At 42.2% G+C, this 14,574-nt stretch overlaps 1 long non-coding RNA gene across 1 annotated transcript; it reads right to left on the reverse strand.

The window, feature by feature from the left end:
- Positions 1-258: 258 nt before the first annotated feature.
- On the reverse strand, positions 259-2,163 carry LOC111851582 (uncharacterized). Its single transcript, XR_002840050.2, has 3 exons — positions 2,107-2,163; positions 727-845; positions 259-607 (listed from the first exon to the last, which is right to left on the reverse strand). It is a non-coding gene; the product is annotated as an uncharacterized lncRNA (long non-coding RNA).
- Between the last annotated feature and the right edge of the window lie 12,411 nt (positions 2,164-14,574).

Genomic DNA, 14,574 nt, shown 5'->3' on the forward strand with positions numbered 1-14,574 from the left:
ATTTCAAGACAGACAAGACTGAATGAAAATACCAACATGGCTGCAGAGTTTCCTTTTACTTTTGGTAGCTACCAGTTTTAGCACATCAAATTATGACAATGTGTTGGACATCATTCAGCAAGCAATCCATAAACAACCTGAGTCGATTATTTGATTCTAATAAGGAAAAATTAGCTAAAAAATTATTTAATGGGAACACTTCTTTTGCCATTTTTTTCTACATTTCCTCTGTTCTATTCTATGATTCCAGTCCTCTTATAAGATTACATTGTATCAGAAAAGCATTCATGCAAAGGCACATTAAGCAAAAACTAATTTCATGCAGTGCTAGTTTCATAAATATTCCAAATGGGTTATATTCAGTGTCATTTCATTAAAAGCAATATACACAGCTACAAAATGACAAGAGACATCATTTAACCTTCTCCAAAGAAGTGACAATTGCACATGGTAGCACTGTTACCCATTAAACACCAGTGGCCCAGGTTCAAGCCTGCTTGCTTGAAGTTTGCTTTCCAGGGTTTCCATGTGTTCTTCTTCCATATGTCTTTTCTGTATGCTGTCCAGGTTAACCTCCTAGGTGCACCTTCCATAAGACAAGAAAACCCTGCATCAAATACAAAGCAAAACACCAAGTAATGACAAATGAAATGACAATGAAAGTTATCATTGGAATTGATTTTACTGAAGTTACAATACTGATGATCCAATAGGTTTATTGATTACCTTGTGTATTTATTTTTTCCATTCATCCATCCATTTTGTATTCCCCCTTATCCTACGCAGGGTCATAGAGTTCCCATGGGGGTCTATCCCAGAAGCAGCAGGCACAAGGCAGGAAATAACTTTGGATGGGGCACCAAAAGAGCACACACATAGTCATCAGTTAAAAAACACAATATGTGAATAACTCTCTAAGGCCCCATTCTGATAAGTTTGTATTAATAGTCAAGAAAACAGAATACAGAATATGAATAATAAGAGATTATTAGTGCAATAATGATGGAACTTAAAAGCTGTCACAGGCTCACTATTAATATCCTCATTCTGAAATCCAGTCTCATGGCTGATGGTTTATGGGAAAGGCTCATGGGCATTTTAAACAGTGGCAGCTTGTTTGTCAAGGGATATATAAAACAATAATATGTCTCACTTCAATTCTTTTTCCAACTTGCTTTAGATTTATTAAGCAAACACTTGAAAAATCTCCCAAAGGTAAAATTTTAAAAAGTATTGTATGGTGAAAAATAAATGGCTAAGCTTTTTCATAGACCTGTAATGTTATTCTCTATGCTCAGAGACAGCACTTTTTCCAAGTGGACAATTTCTTCTACAATTTTCTAACAGCAGAGGGTGACTGAATTATGAGGAGACTGAGAAGGGTCATATTTTCTGTTGGGATCTCTCTGGCTAACTATTTCAACTAACTGTTTGAGCAATTTATCAGATAATAATTTCCATATATCTTTTAGTGGTATCTGTCAGAACAAATAAGTATTTGTGATATTCTTTTGCCTGTCCAGATGAAAGAACTCACCAGATTAATGTTTTGAAAAAGGTTTGTGCCTGACATCCAAACAGGCAGATAAACACAATGAAAAAGCATTCTGTGAAGATCAAAGTTATACGAATAGCATATGTAAATGCTATTAGAGAAAACTCTTTTTGATTGATTATCGGTTGTCAGAAAAAAATGTATCCCCAGTCTTCACTGGAGATACCAATATTAATCGGCAATGAAATATTCATAAAATAATTCATAAATTAAAGTAGCACAAGCATGCATAGAGAGGTTCATTCTATCCACCACCAGTCCACAGAAACAGAGGGAGTGTTGAATCACCTCCAGCAACTGAATTAACATGGACTGCAACCAGGGGAAGTATGTCATAGTCTAACGTTACACAAAGAAAAGATAATATTTAGAAGCATTTAACCTATTAATTATTCAAAATAGGTGCCGTAGTAATTGTAAGCGCAGGTGTTAGAATAAAAGTTTATTCATTTTATAGTTTTTAATTTACATTGAAGCATCTGAGTTAGCTCAGCTAGGACCTAAATTTTAAACAAGCACCTTCATGTTTTAAGAACACATTGTGACAGTACCTCTGTGACCAGCAGATTGATGCTACACCTCAAACAGTAGCCACCTGTGGAATATCAGGGCCCCCTGACCAGCATTCAGCCATAGGTCCACGCCTACAATAGGCATCAACTGGAAACGAATGATCGCACCAGCTGCTGCCACTCTCCTGGCACCAGTGTTCTCTGTAAAAAAGGCCTTCCTGACTGTGCCAGAGACCAATCTGGACCTTGTCTGAGTTACTGACTGTAGTTTTTGATTCCTACTACTTCAGCAATACTTTGACATTCCTTTATCTTTCTGTCTGTTTTTGGTAGGTGTTCAATCTGCCCACCGTTATTCACCCATTCATACCATTCATCACTCTCAGAGTCATACGAACCTGGCACAGCGGTAGGACACCAGCAGCCATCTCCCGCAGTCCTGGAGTCTGCAAGTTACCCCTTTCTCTCAGCTTCAATTGGGGTGTCATTAAATACATTCAGCCTCGTTGGGGCTTATGCTCATACAGCCACTCTTGCCTGTGTGCTTTTTAGCTCAACCAAACAAAAAGAACATCTTAAGGAAATAACTAATGAGTAAGTAGTGAAATGTGTAATTATTTTTAAACAGCCAGAAGTCTGAATATTATAAGATAATTCAATAAATCAAAAGGTCCAAATAGCATTTCATATAGAAATGAGAAACGGGCTACGTAATGTTTCTACGTAAATTAATTTTACATTTTTGATGCTGAGTCTTTCTTACATTGATAAATGCAAACCAGCACTCAGTAGCCACTTTATACATTAACCCAACTTTGTACCTGATAGGACCACTTTCTCTCTACAGAACCACTTCAACAATAGACAGGTCATGTGTTGAGAGATGCCTTTTTGGACTTATTTTTGCACTTGTGGCCTCCGTTTACTTTAACCAGTCTGGCTGTTCTCCTCTGACCTCTCTAACAACTGTAAATATTTTCTGTAGTACTAACTGATGATTTTTTATTAGACACTGTAGGCACCATAGTAGTGAAAATTCCAGAATGATGAATCTTTTTAAGATGCTGGAACCGCCATACGTGGCATTAACAATCATAGCAAATTTAAAATGACTTTGAGCCATTCCAGTGCTTATGTAGGCATACAACTACTGACCAGAACCACTATGCGCCAAACATATAATAATGTGTTGATCATTGGCAGTATACATTCATGCAACTTCATATACCACATTCATGGACACATTTGCTCATAAAACCATATTCATGTAAGAAATACAAATTAACCTCTGACTCTAATTTCCAAATCACATCTACCGCAAACACATACTTTGTTGCCAGCTTGCACAGCAGGAATCTGTATTCACCGTTGATTCTAAGCCATCCATAATACATTTGGCTAAGCGTGAAAAACAAACACCAGTCAATATGCTGACTGTCTCTCTTTTTGAGTGGGAAAAAAATGGAAGCCCCAAATTTCAGTGGATGTGACTGTTCATGAAAAACAGGAAAACCTGCAGTCAAAATCTTATCTTATCACCCAAAAATTTCCATCAGTAGGAGAAACAAAGTTCCTCCAGGACCATAGTGCAACATACATAAGGCAACACATAAAACAATATGTGAGATAATGCATGTGTGTGTGTGTGTGTGTGTGTGTGTGTGTGCATAAATATATATATATAGAAAGATAATGTTTGCATGTCAGATGGCAGCACTATGAAACTTTTTCACCACCTCAAAAGATAACACCTGTCCAATATGCTGAGTTATTCTTTTAGGTTATATTTCCTTATAGGGCTATGTTTTTAAAATAGGGGAATTAGTCTGGTTGTCCTGCCCCGCTTGATCCTACTGTTTCCTCCTTGCCTGTCCATCTTGTTCCTGTCCTCCTGTGATTCACACCAGCTGCCTCTCATCGTGCTCCCTTGTTAGTCCAGTATGTAAGCGCTTCCCTGGCTTATGATCCCCAGTTCTGTCATTGACGTTGTGTTTCCGTGGTGCTCATGCCATAACCTTGTCTTTTTTGATCCCATGTGATCCAGTTTGTTTGCAAGTTCAGTTCTGTGAATAAACCCTGATTGCCGCTTCTGTGTCCTCCGTTCTGCCCTGTCATGACAGAATGATGGAAATCCACGTCTCACCTAACAGCTGTCTACAGAAGCATTTCAAGCTCCGCATCGGTGCATGCATGCTTTTATACTGCTCCCAATACATATGCCTTGCAGAGCCGCTACAGACACCTGGTGAAGGACGCAGAGATTCTGCAGCTTCCAGAGCTAACTGCCAGACTCAGTCAGGAGTGAGATTTGCTGGAAGAGTTCACTCCTGAATCTTAGGCCTGGGAGGTGGAGCTGGTGAGGGAATTCCTGCTCACGCTGGAACAGATGGTGAGAGCCGACTCCTCTGGTCATTCCCCAACCCCAGGATGGACTGACCAACATCTCCAACCTCACTACTCACCACTGACATCACCACTGTCTCCTCAAAGCCCCCCACTTGTTCTCGACACAGGAGAAGGATAATTATGTTGTGGACTGAACCAGCCCTCAAGCTCGACCCTGAGCCTGTTCCTGTTCCAAATACCACTCCAGCTTTCAACCCAGAAGGTGCCGCCCTGTCCACACCAGTTCCTTGTCTAGGAGAGCGAGAGCCTCTACATCCAATCTGGGTGAGACCCCTGTCGAACCAGTCGAGCTTGCCTCAGTCCCAGCTAGTTGTCCTAGGCCCCTCCTTGCCACTGCGATGATTCCAACTCCTGGCTGCAAGGGGACCAATTGACCAGTGATCCAAGATGCCTGGCCCCAGGGAGATGTCCCAGCTCTTCCCATCTGTCTCCTACCTAGAGGAAACCCCACAACAACACAGAGAGAACAGGCAAGTTCCACACACAAGGAACCCTGCTGGAAACACAAACCCAGGTCTCAGAGGTATGAGGCAATGGTGCTAACCACTGCACCACCCCGCATATGTCAAGTCTAAAAGACAATGTTCCACCTCACACAGATAATTTTGAATGTTGTGTTCATAATGATCAGGATCAAAGTCTTCAATGTCCTTATCAAGAGCGTCCAACTGCTTCCAGCATGGATTTCCTGCATTGACGAGTCATCTTGGCAGGTAAACAGGGTTACAAATGCCTGAATACTAGGGTGGAGGTTGTGTAAGAACAGTGACTTCAAGGCGCGATCCTCTTCAAGCTCTGGCTTACTCCTACCCTGGAAATATTCTTGTTTCAAGTGGTTGTAGAACTCAATGTTTAATTTGCATAACATACAGTATATTGTCACCGTGGTCAGATCTGCAAAAAAAAAGATTACTCCTCCTGAATGTCTAAGTGGAGGTGATGGAAATCATTGGGCACTGAGGAAGGCAACATTTTGATAAAACCACAAACTGTTCTGAAAGCACTCTTCCAGATTAGCTTCTCCCTCTCTCCCTCTATAGCAAGGGGCAGATCCACAAGGCAGTGCTTTGTCTCATGGAGATACCCCTCAATATTGTGATCCCATCTTTCAGGATCAAAGTGCTCAATGTCCTTGGCATCGAGTTGCTTCATGTGGGGGCCGTCAGTATATTCACGGGTGTGTCTCTGTGGTTGGGGCCATTGGCAAGCTTGCGGTACTCCCTGTCATATTCTGATGAGTAATCATGCCGCCAAGCTCCTCAACGGTAGGCCCAGTTCCTATCTTCTAGCCACTGTGAATACTTCCGATTATAGGGAGAGTGACGTCGAATATACGAGTTTCACTATGGTGGTCAGCTATGTGTGCCTCTAAGCCTTGAAAAGAACGGGGGTAGGTGTGCCATTGGTCATCGGACATAAACTGATGAGGAGGCTGTGGACTATGGCTGTCCTGATGGGGATGAACAGAGCACCCTTCTCTGCTGAGAGAGGCGGGTTGAATTTGGGTAGACCCAAAGGAGTGGCCCTGACAGGGGTCAGGAACCATATCTAGCCCTGTGCCCAGCGGGTTGGTCCAGGAGGGTTCCTGCTCTGACCTGGACCTGCCCTTTCCAGAGGCTACTGGATGTTGCCACATCCAAGGTCAGCAGACAGACTCGTTTCGCCATTGACTCCAACTCTGATTCCTTCACTGTCCATCTGATCTCCTTGTTAAAACTCCTCTCTCTTTCTTTGGGGCCTCTATCTCTAAGCTGGTCCTCCTGTGATGAAGGATGGTAAATTAAGGAAGCTGGGTTCCTGCTGCATGTGAGATATTATAGACTGAATTTTACAATCACAGTCTACTACTGTGTATAACTGACATGTCCAGATGTCTTCTTAAAAAAAGAAAAAGAAATATAGAAAAATATATGTTTATATACATGCATATGTTTATTATTATTATTATTATTATTATTATTCCTACTACTACTGCTACCAGTACTACTACTATTATTATGAATAATAATAATTATTATTATTATGTGAGAAGAAGAACCCAATATAATAGGAAGTATTACTGGCTAGCAATACCATGCTGCTGCTGATATGAACTGGCAATCACCATCACAGTTGAAAGTGAAATTCTGGGGGAGTGAAACCAGGAACTACAGGGCACCAGTTGCTGTTAATTAGTGATAATTTGGTAATTGGTTACTTCTTTTGTAATTGGTTACTTCTTTGGTAATTGGTTACTTCATTAATAAAATCCTTCATAACATGGGTCTGGCTCGAGCAACAGACTTGGACAGTTTCCTGGTCGCTTGGGTAGAGAACAATGGAGCACAAAAAGACAGAAAAAGATGTAGTGATCTGAAAGGGCTGTCGGGGGTAGTCACATGACACTGGTAATTGCACCATATTTGCAACCACATGAGCCAGGTCACATGATCCACCAGGAAATTATAAAAGTTTGCCATGGTGGAATCTCATTTTTTGCTGCTGTGTTTTGTGACTGGACATGGGGTAGTTTTTTTTTTTCTTCCTTGTGGGTAAGGAAAGGAGGAGAGGGCTTATTTGTTTGAGGAAACTTGAATGCTTATGTTTTCATTTTACCAGGGTGATTGCTAGTAGCATGTAACTCTTCATGGAGGATACAGAGATGACTGAAATTTTATCATTTGATGTGATCCCCTACAAGCTGCTGAGCTACAGATGTTGAGGCTCTAGTTACATTGTGGGATTTAGAAAGGTCTATGCTTGTTTCTTTGGTGCTGATTGTTTCCTTGTACCTATAGCATTGGAACGCTTCCTCTTTGTGTTACTGTGCTGCGAGGGCATTAAGCATTCCTGCCAAGGACCAGACCCGCCACTGTTTTATGGTTATTTGATAGGGTTTTTGGTTTGTTTTTCTTTTATTAGTTGCCCTGGTTGCTGCTATGGGCCAAATTTGTAAGAGAGTAATTTAGTATTATACTTGTTGTGGTGGACATTGGTTGCTCCCCTCTTATGTTTGTACATGGGTTCTTTCTGTACAAGGCCGGATCCGCATGGGCTTTTGCTCTTCGTTGTTGGGGTGCCACACTGAGGGGGCACTGTATTGGTGGGTGTCTGTCACATTGAGTTGTGTATTGCAGTGGTATTTGTGTGTCATGTGTAGACAAAAGGGGAAAATGAGAAGTGAGGCACAGGTGTCCTGAGGCCTCATGTATAAGGACGTGCATAGAATTCACACTAAAACATGGCGTACGGACAAAATTAGGAATGTGCGTAAGCAAGAATAAATCCAGATGCATAAAACTTTGCGTAAGCACAGATCTACGCACATTCCCTTTATAAATCCCAATGAGCATGAAATTTTACGTATGTGAACGAGCCCACAGCCACCCGCCCATAATTATGTATATTTGCATATGTAAATCTGTATAAATACCCACTTTGTTCTATGTTTTTCTTAAACGATGAATAAACCATGTGGGGAAAAAAGTATTTCAGCGAGTGCGAAGTGGAGGTCATTTTAACAAAAATCGAGAAAAGAAAAGTGATATTTGGTGGTTTAAGTGGCATCAGCAATAAACGAAAGTTGACAGAGTGGCACAGCGTGGCGCAGTCAGTTAAGTGTTGGTTCCGAAATTCGCACAGTGGCCGAAATTAAAAAGTGGTCAGACATTAAAATCGATGTGGAAAAAAATGAGCTGCAATGATCGGGGACACTTATCGGGGAGGGGGGCACCAATGTCAGCGCGGGTGAGTTTTTCTCGTACCATACTTGTTTGAATTACTGCATGTTTATGAATAACACGTAGGGCGCAGACAGTGTTACTTTCATTTATTCTTACAAACAATAGTACAAGAGGTGCCCCAGTGCCGAGGGCGACACAGGTGGTGATGGTGCTGCTGTGCCGAGCACATCTTTGGGCGCTGGCTGCACACATTCCCGTGCCTCAGAAACTGGGGGGCGACCATCCGGCCGTGTGCTGACTGAAGCTGTGCTGCAGTCACAAAAAGAAATCATGAATGCTGTACCCACTGTCCCCTAAAGAGTTGTCAAATGGTTAAATCTAACAAAGCTTACAGTATTGGGCTAATTTATAAAATGAGAAAAGTCGTCTTACCGAGCAGCCAGCCATCACGTACCACCCCATTTTCAAGTTTGTTTCCAACGCTACGGTTTCTGAGAATGAACGAATCATGGGTTGAGCCAGGCCATCTACCCACAACATTAATGCAGGGACATCAGAAGCATTTTGAATGTGTGGGGACAGACTGGCACAGGACTAATATTTTATGTTAAATGTGGGGGGATCCAAATGAATAATTATGAAATGTGAGGGGGACACGTCCCCCTCAGATTTAATGGCGGCGACGCCCATGCATTGAGACACATGTTGGAATCGCATATAATTTGTACATTAATAGTGAAAGTGCTTTCTGTTTACATAAGCATAAGCAAATTCATTCTCTGAAGGTGCCTTTATATCAATGTGCGCGCAGTCAGTGGCTCTGATTACATTGGGAAAAGCGGACATCGCTGTAAATTGCGCTTTAATGTTTGCCTGTTCAACCACAGTGTAAGGAAATTTTATATATCTGGGTGACAAGCGGATTATGCCGTCCCATACAGCTGGCATGGCGTGACTTGGTGTTGACTGAGAAATACCCGATCGGTATTTCACTATGATCCCTGAATACGCGCTCTCTTCTAATTCTTTCATAAGCTGTCTTCCAATAACGCAAGAGCTGCCATTGTAGTTGTAATATTTCAGTCATTTTCTGCACCGTTTTATCATTACAAATTGATTAAAAATCAGGTACATTTGTAAACAATATACAATTAATGTCGGTGTATTGGATAAAGTCATGGTCATGATTGTGAGTTTAAAAAGGGAAACCACAGTAGCAATGACTTGCCACTGAGTGCCGTCCGTTTACAAAACCGAGCAGAAACGTGCGTACGCCGTGTCCGGAGCTGTCGTGAGAATGTGCGTAGCGGTACGCCAAGTTTCTTGACGTGAGCGTGAAAACGGACGTAGGCAACATTTTTGTTGTTATAACCCCAAGACAATTTCCTGCTGACCCTTTTCCCTGAGGGGTGACCCTTGGAGCCAAAGTGTGACCAATGTGGTCCCAGTGGCAGCACCCCCTTGTGGCTGGCTGGTATAGTACCTACAATAGACAACTTTGAACTCTTATTTTAGCCTTCTTCAAATATGTCTCCACTTGCTTGTGTAGCTAGTAGGGGTGGCACGGTTCACAAAACCCACGGTTCGGTTTGTATCACGGTTTTAGGGTCACGGTTTTCGGTTCTGTACGGTTCTTGTTATTTTTTCTTTTAATCTTTAACAATCCAGAAATGCACTTCAGCATATGATATATAGCTTAATTATCCACAATTTAGGATACAGTATTAAAAAAGTTATATCATGTAATCATGCATAAACTGAATTTGACTTGACTTAAAGCACATTATTAAAATTATTGAACATTATTAATCCCAGAACAGTAATAAAATAAAAGTCTTGCCTTAAAATAAATGCTAAAAGAATAAATAGCTTTAATCGCTATTACACTTGGGTATGGGCACGCGGTCTTATTTAGAAAACATACAAAAAGAGACGCATATAATGTTTAATCATTCGTTTTGTATTTGTCCGGTCCACGGGGTTAATTTAATTGGGGATCGTTAAAATGATAGATCACCTATCTTGATTAAGCCTGATTCGGTTCGTTATATATATATATATAATATATCATTATATATAATATATCATTATATATAATGAGCAAAAGGAACACAGACGAGCGGTAAAGCAGAATTACAATATAATGACCGGACTGGAGAAAGAAACGGAAACGCGGACTAAATACAATGGAGTAATGACAAATTTGACAACAATCAGGAACAGCTGGTAAACACGGGGAATCCACACAGGGTTAACGAGGGGGCGTGGCACACGGAAAGAGCGGACGATCGAGGCATGACACTCACTGGAGTGCTTTGTCACAGATAACTTAATTTTCTTTAACAAAGTGCCTAACCGCACATTAAATAAAGTCACACAACAAAGGCGCACAACAGTGTTCAGATGTTGTGCTATCGGTTGGCTGAAATTTAAACGTTTTCTTCAGAGACAGGGTGGTAACGCCGAAAACTCGAGCTAAACGCAGCAAACGAAAGGCTACCGGAAATTACTTAGCTGGCTGAACTTTTACCGGAACTACGTCACACCGCTCTGTGCATATATGGTGCGTTCGTTTTTCTCTCGGAACTCGGAAATTCCGAGTTGAGTGACATCACGTCCGACAATCTCCCGTTCGAGCTACCCACATCTCGGAACAAACATGGCTGCCTCCATGAACACGTTGCTGTGTGTTGTTGCTTTATATTTTAGCAGATTTGGAGTTTTCCAAATGAAGAAAATGGAGAAATTTAGATTTTTCTGAGAGACAAACAAGAAACATGAACTAGTCAAACCACATTAAAAGCTTTATAAAATATTTTAGTACATTCATAGCGATATTCTTTTTTCGAACAGTAAATAAACTACAAACAAACCAAGTCGCCATGTTGAAATTACGTCACAAGGGCAACTCGGGCAACAAAATCTTATCCGACTTCAACGTCATAAAAGGGGCGTGTTTCCGACGGGAAGTGATGTTTTTCGTGACGTATCGTGACGTTTTCATCCGAGTTCCGACTTGGAGAGAAATAATCGAACGCACCAATAGCCTATTCTTTCGCGCGAAAGGGAAACACACTGACGTCATATACGGGGCACGAGGCTACATTGCGCATGTCATGAACCGTCGAACCGTGCGACGCATGCATGCTCCGAACCGAGACAAGCGAACCGAACGGTTCGGTTTTTTTTCATGAACCGTGCCATCCCTAGTAGCTAGTAACTGCATCTCATATCTGTGATTTCCCCCCATAGATCAATTGCCATACAAATTGGACAAAAATCCACAAATAGGTGGAAAGTTACAAATGTCATGTGGCCCACAAATAGACTGAAAGTTATCCACAAATGTGTCTGTCACATGTACAAATCATTCTGTATTTTTGTGGATATGATTTTACACAACACAAAAATTAAGTTTGTGAATAGTGGTGAGATCGTTCTTAACCCTGGGGAACCTGTGGGGTCATATACAACTCTTCCTTTTATTTCTGCCTTACATTCAACCCACTCATCAAAGTTTTTTTTTTGCTTTACAGACCATTGTACATGATGTTATAGAACATGTACATCTAGGTTTTGGATGTTTTGAAACTTTTCTGGCAACTGTGATGATCATGTTCCATGTGCACAACATCAGCCTCAGACAAAAACAGGGAATACAGGTGGTGAACCAGACCTTACAACCCACCACAGGTAAACTTTCTGTGTGTAGTACACCTTTTTGCAGGCCTGTTCACTTGAGCTGTTTCTTGATGGGTTGGCATGTTTGAAGCATTTGTTTTACTGCCAGCACATGGTGAATGATGAAAAGGAAAACTCAATAAATGCATTTTGAAAATGAGAATGTTGCAAAGATTTGGTTTTTCCTCCTTTTCTGTCCTTATTTCATAGGTGAAATTAACAAGTTGAAACAGTATGAACAGTCCAGTGGGTCGTAAATGGCAAATTTCATAACATGGACTGGGAAAGGGTTATTTTTTACAAAACACTTGTTTTTGAATTCACTGGGTCTGTATGATCATTTTAGCCAATGGACATATTTTTCCTATAATGATAAGGTGGTCTGGGTTCCCCAGGGTTAATTTAAGGTTGAGAGGAAAAGCATATCCCGCAGCTAACAGAAGTGCCGTGGTATGAGTCTACCTGGCAAATTATGAGGTTCCTTTAGGGGCGGTATTACACGAAACTCCAGAACAGCGCCGCAGAGCGAGAAGCGGAAATGAGCGTATGTGTATGTCAATGCTCTTCGAGTTAACCAGATGGCGTTTTATTGTTTTATCTCCTTACATTGCAGGTAACTACTACACCCCTCAATGAGAGTGTTCCCTATAGTTACTGCATATATAATGAAGGAAACAATGATTTAGTGAAGGTTATAGCACCGAGTCTCGGATAGACGCTGAAGTGTGTAAATCTAAAAACTCTCTAAATGCAAAAGGCGATTGATGAGATTAAATTTATATCCTAATGTGAGTTCACATGGATGGTTTAGTGACTATACCCGTGTACATTTCGGAATGTTGCGCTATAACAGAGCACCATAAAAGTGGGTGAAATGCTGGTAGGCTATTTGAGCTATTGTATTGTTACGGTTGCTAAGCGAATGCCGGTTGTTGGAGCTTTTTGTATGTAAGCATTTACATTTGCGGGTGAAACGCTGGTATTTCAGCAGCTGCCACGGTCACTAAACAGCAGTTAGATTTTTGTGTGTATGGAATTACGTTTATCCCACAGCTGAAAAGTTTTCAAACGCAGTATTTTATGAAATGCTGGATAAATGGTCGTAAATAATTGGTGATTTCATGTTCAGGGATTACATTTTTAAACTATATAAAGTAAAGCTACAAATCATCTCATGTGAAACAAAACGTACTGTAATAAGTGTAGCGAACTAAAACTCCTATGTCCGCTACAACTTAAACGGGTTCACTGGTAACCGCTGCCACCACCTTTTTTTATAATTTATCTGGGGAGGTCCAGACACCAGAGCCAAGGGTATAAATAGAATATTACTTTATTTAATTCATTTAATAGCCGGAGATCACAATCCTTTCCAGAGGGAAACACCGGACAACAGGGGGCAATACATCACACGTGTTGACTCCACATCATCAAATCACGCCCAACAAAATCCATGATTATAAATACACGATCTAGTGAGGAAAGAAGCACTGCACTCTGTATATCACCCAAAGCGCCCCCATCAGTCCCCTTCCCCACCCTCAGCAAACACTACTGCAAACCCCGGCTAAAAAGAGTGTCATCCACACACAACCGTACGCATGCATACAAAGACAAAGAAACCTTTAAAAGGGACGGTTACTTCTCAGGAGAGAGGCAATACAGCCCCCCCGTCCCTCCCCAAAGAAGGAAGAGGCTCCACTCCCACAGCTCACTTCACTCCGCGGCTCCCTATCGCCCCCACGTAACTAACTTCCCTACACACTCGCCCCCCCCCTCACTCTTGCCTACTTATCTTCGCCCGCGGCCGATCTAAAATCAGCGACGGACCCACCACATTTCCCCCAACATTAACCGCGGACAGCCAAGGGATTCCCCTCCCTCCTGAACCACAATGATCCTTTCTCCACCAAACCAACCCAAGCAAGAGAAAAACCTCCCTCAATCTATTCCAACCCCCTTTAAAAAGACAACCCTCCCCCCCCTCCAGATGCAACCCATTAACAATCACACAATACTCTCCACAACACTCACCACACTATCCCCCCCCCTCTGCTACAAAAGACTCGCCCCCGAGTCAATCCATCTTAAAATCTCTTGTCCAAACCGGAGGTCTTCTGTCCCTTCTTGGCCTCTGTTGCTGTGGTTGCGGACTCTCTGCCGCTCCAACCTGGGTTTCCTGCAATGCCACCCTCTGTGGAACCGCTCCTAACTGTTGTGGGGTTATCTTCTCCATCCCCCCTGCCGAAGTCTCCGGTCCCCTTGGCATCTCCTGCAGCCTTGTCCCAGACATTGTCCTTGTACTCTCCCGCTCTGCTCCACCACCATTGTCTGGACCAACCCTTGGCTGTAGGAACCACCAGTTAACGGGGGAGTAGACCTCTCGAGGCCGTTTCATACCCCCTACTTGCCTCCTCCACTCCTTCTGCCGTACTCCAACTCCCTGGGACCTGGGGATTTCCTCAGAAGGAGGAGACACACAAGGTTTCAAGCGATTAACATGAATAACAGTTTCCCCTCCCCCATGCACTGGGCATATCCTATACAGTACCTCTGAGATCCGCTCCATTACTCTGAAAGGGCCCTTAAACCTCCTTTGCAACTTAGGACACAGACCCCTCCTCCTAGCCTTATCTCGCACCCATACCAATTCATTCTCCGTATACCACTGCGGCTGTGCTCTAAAATCATAACCCTTTTTCTGTTGCGCTGACGCCTTATTCTGATGCCTCCTCACTGCCTCTACTACAGTCTCCAA

This window comes from Paramormyrops kingsleyae, chromosome 1 (genome assembly GCF_048594095.1).
Source record: "Paramormyrops kingsleyae isolate MSU_618 chromosome 1, PKINGS_0.4, whole genome shotgun sequence".
NCBI lineage: Eukaryota > Metazoa > Chordata > Actinopteri > Osteoglossiformes > Mormyridae > Paramormyrops > Paramormyrops kingsleyae.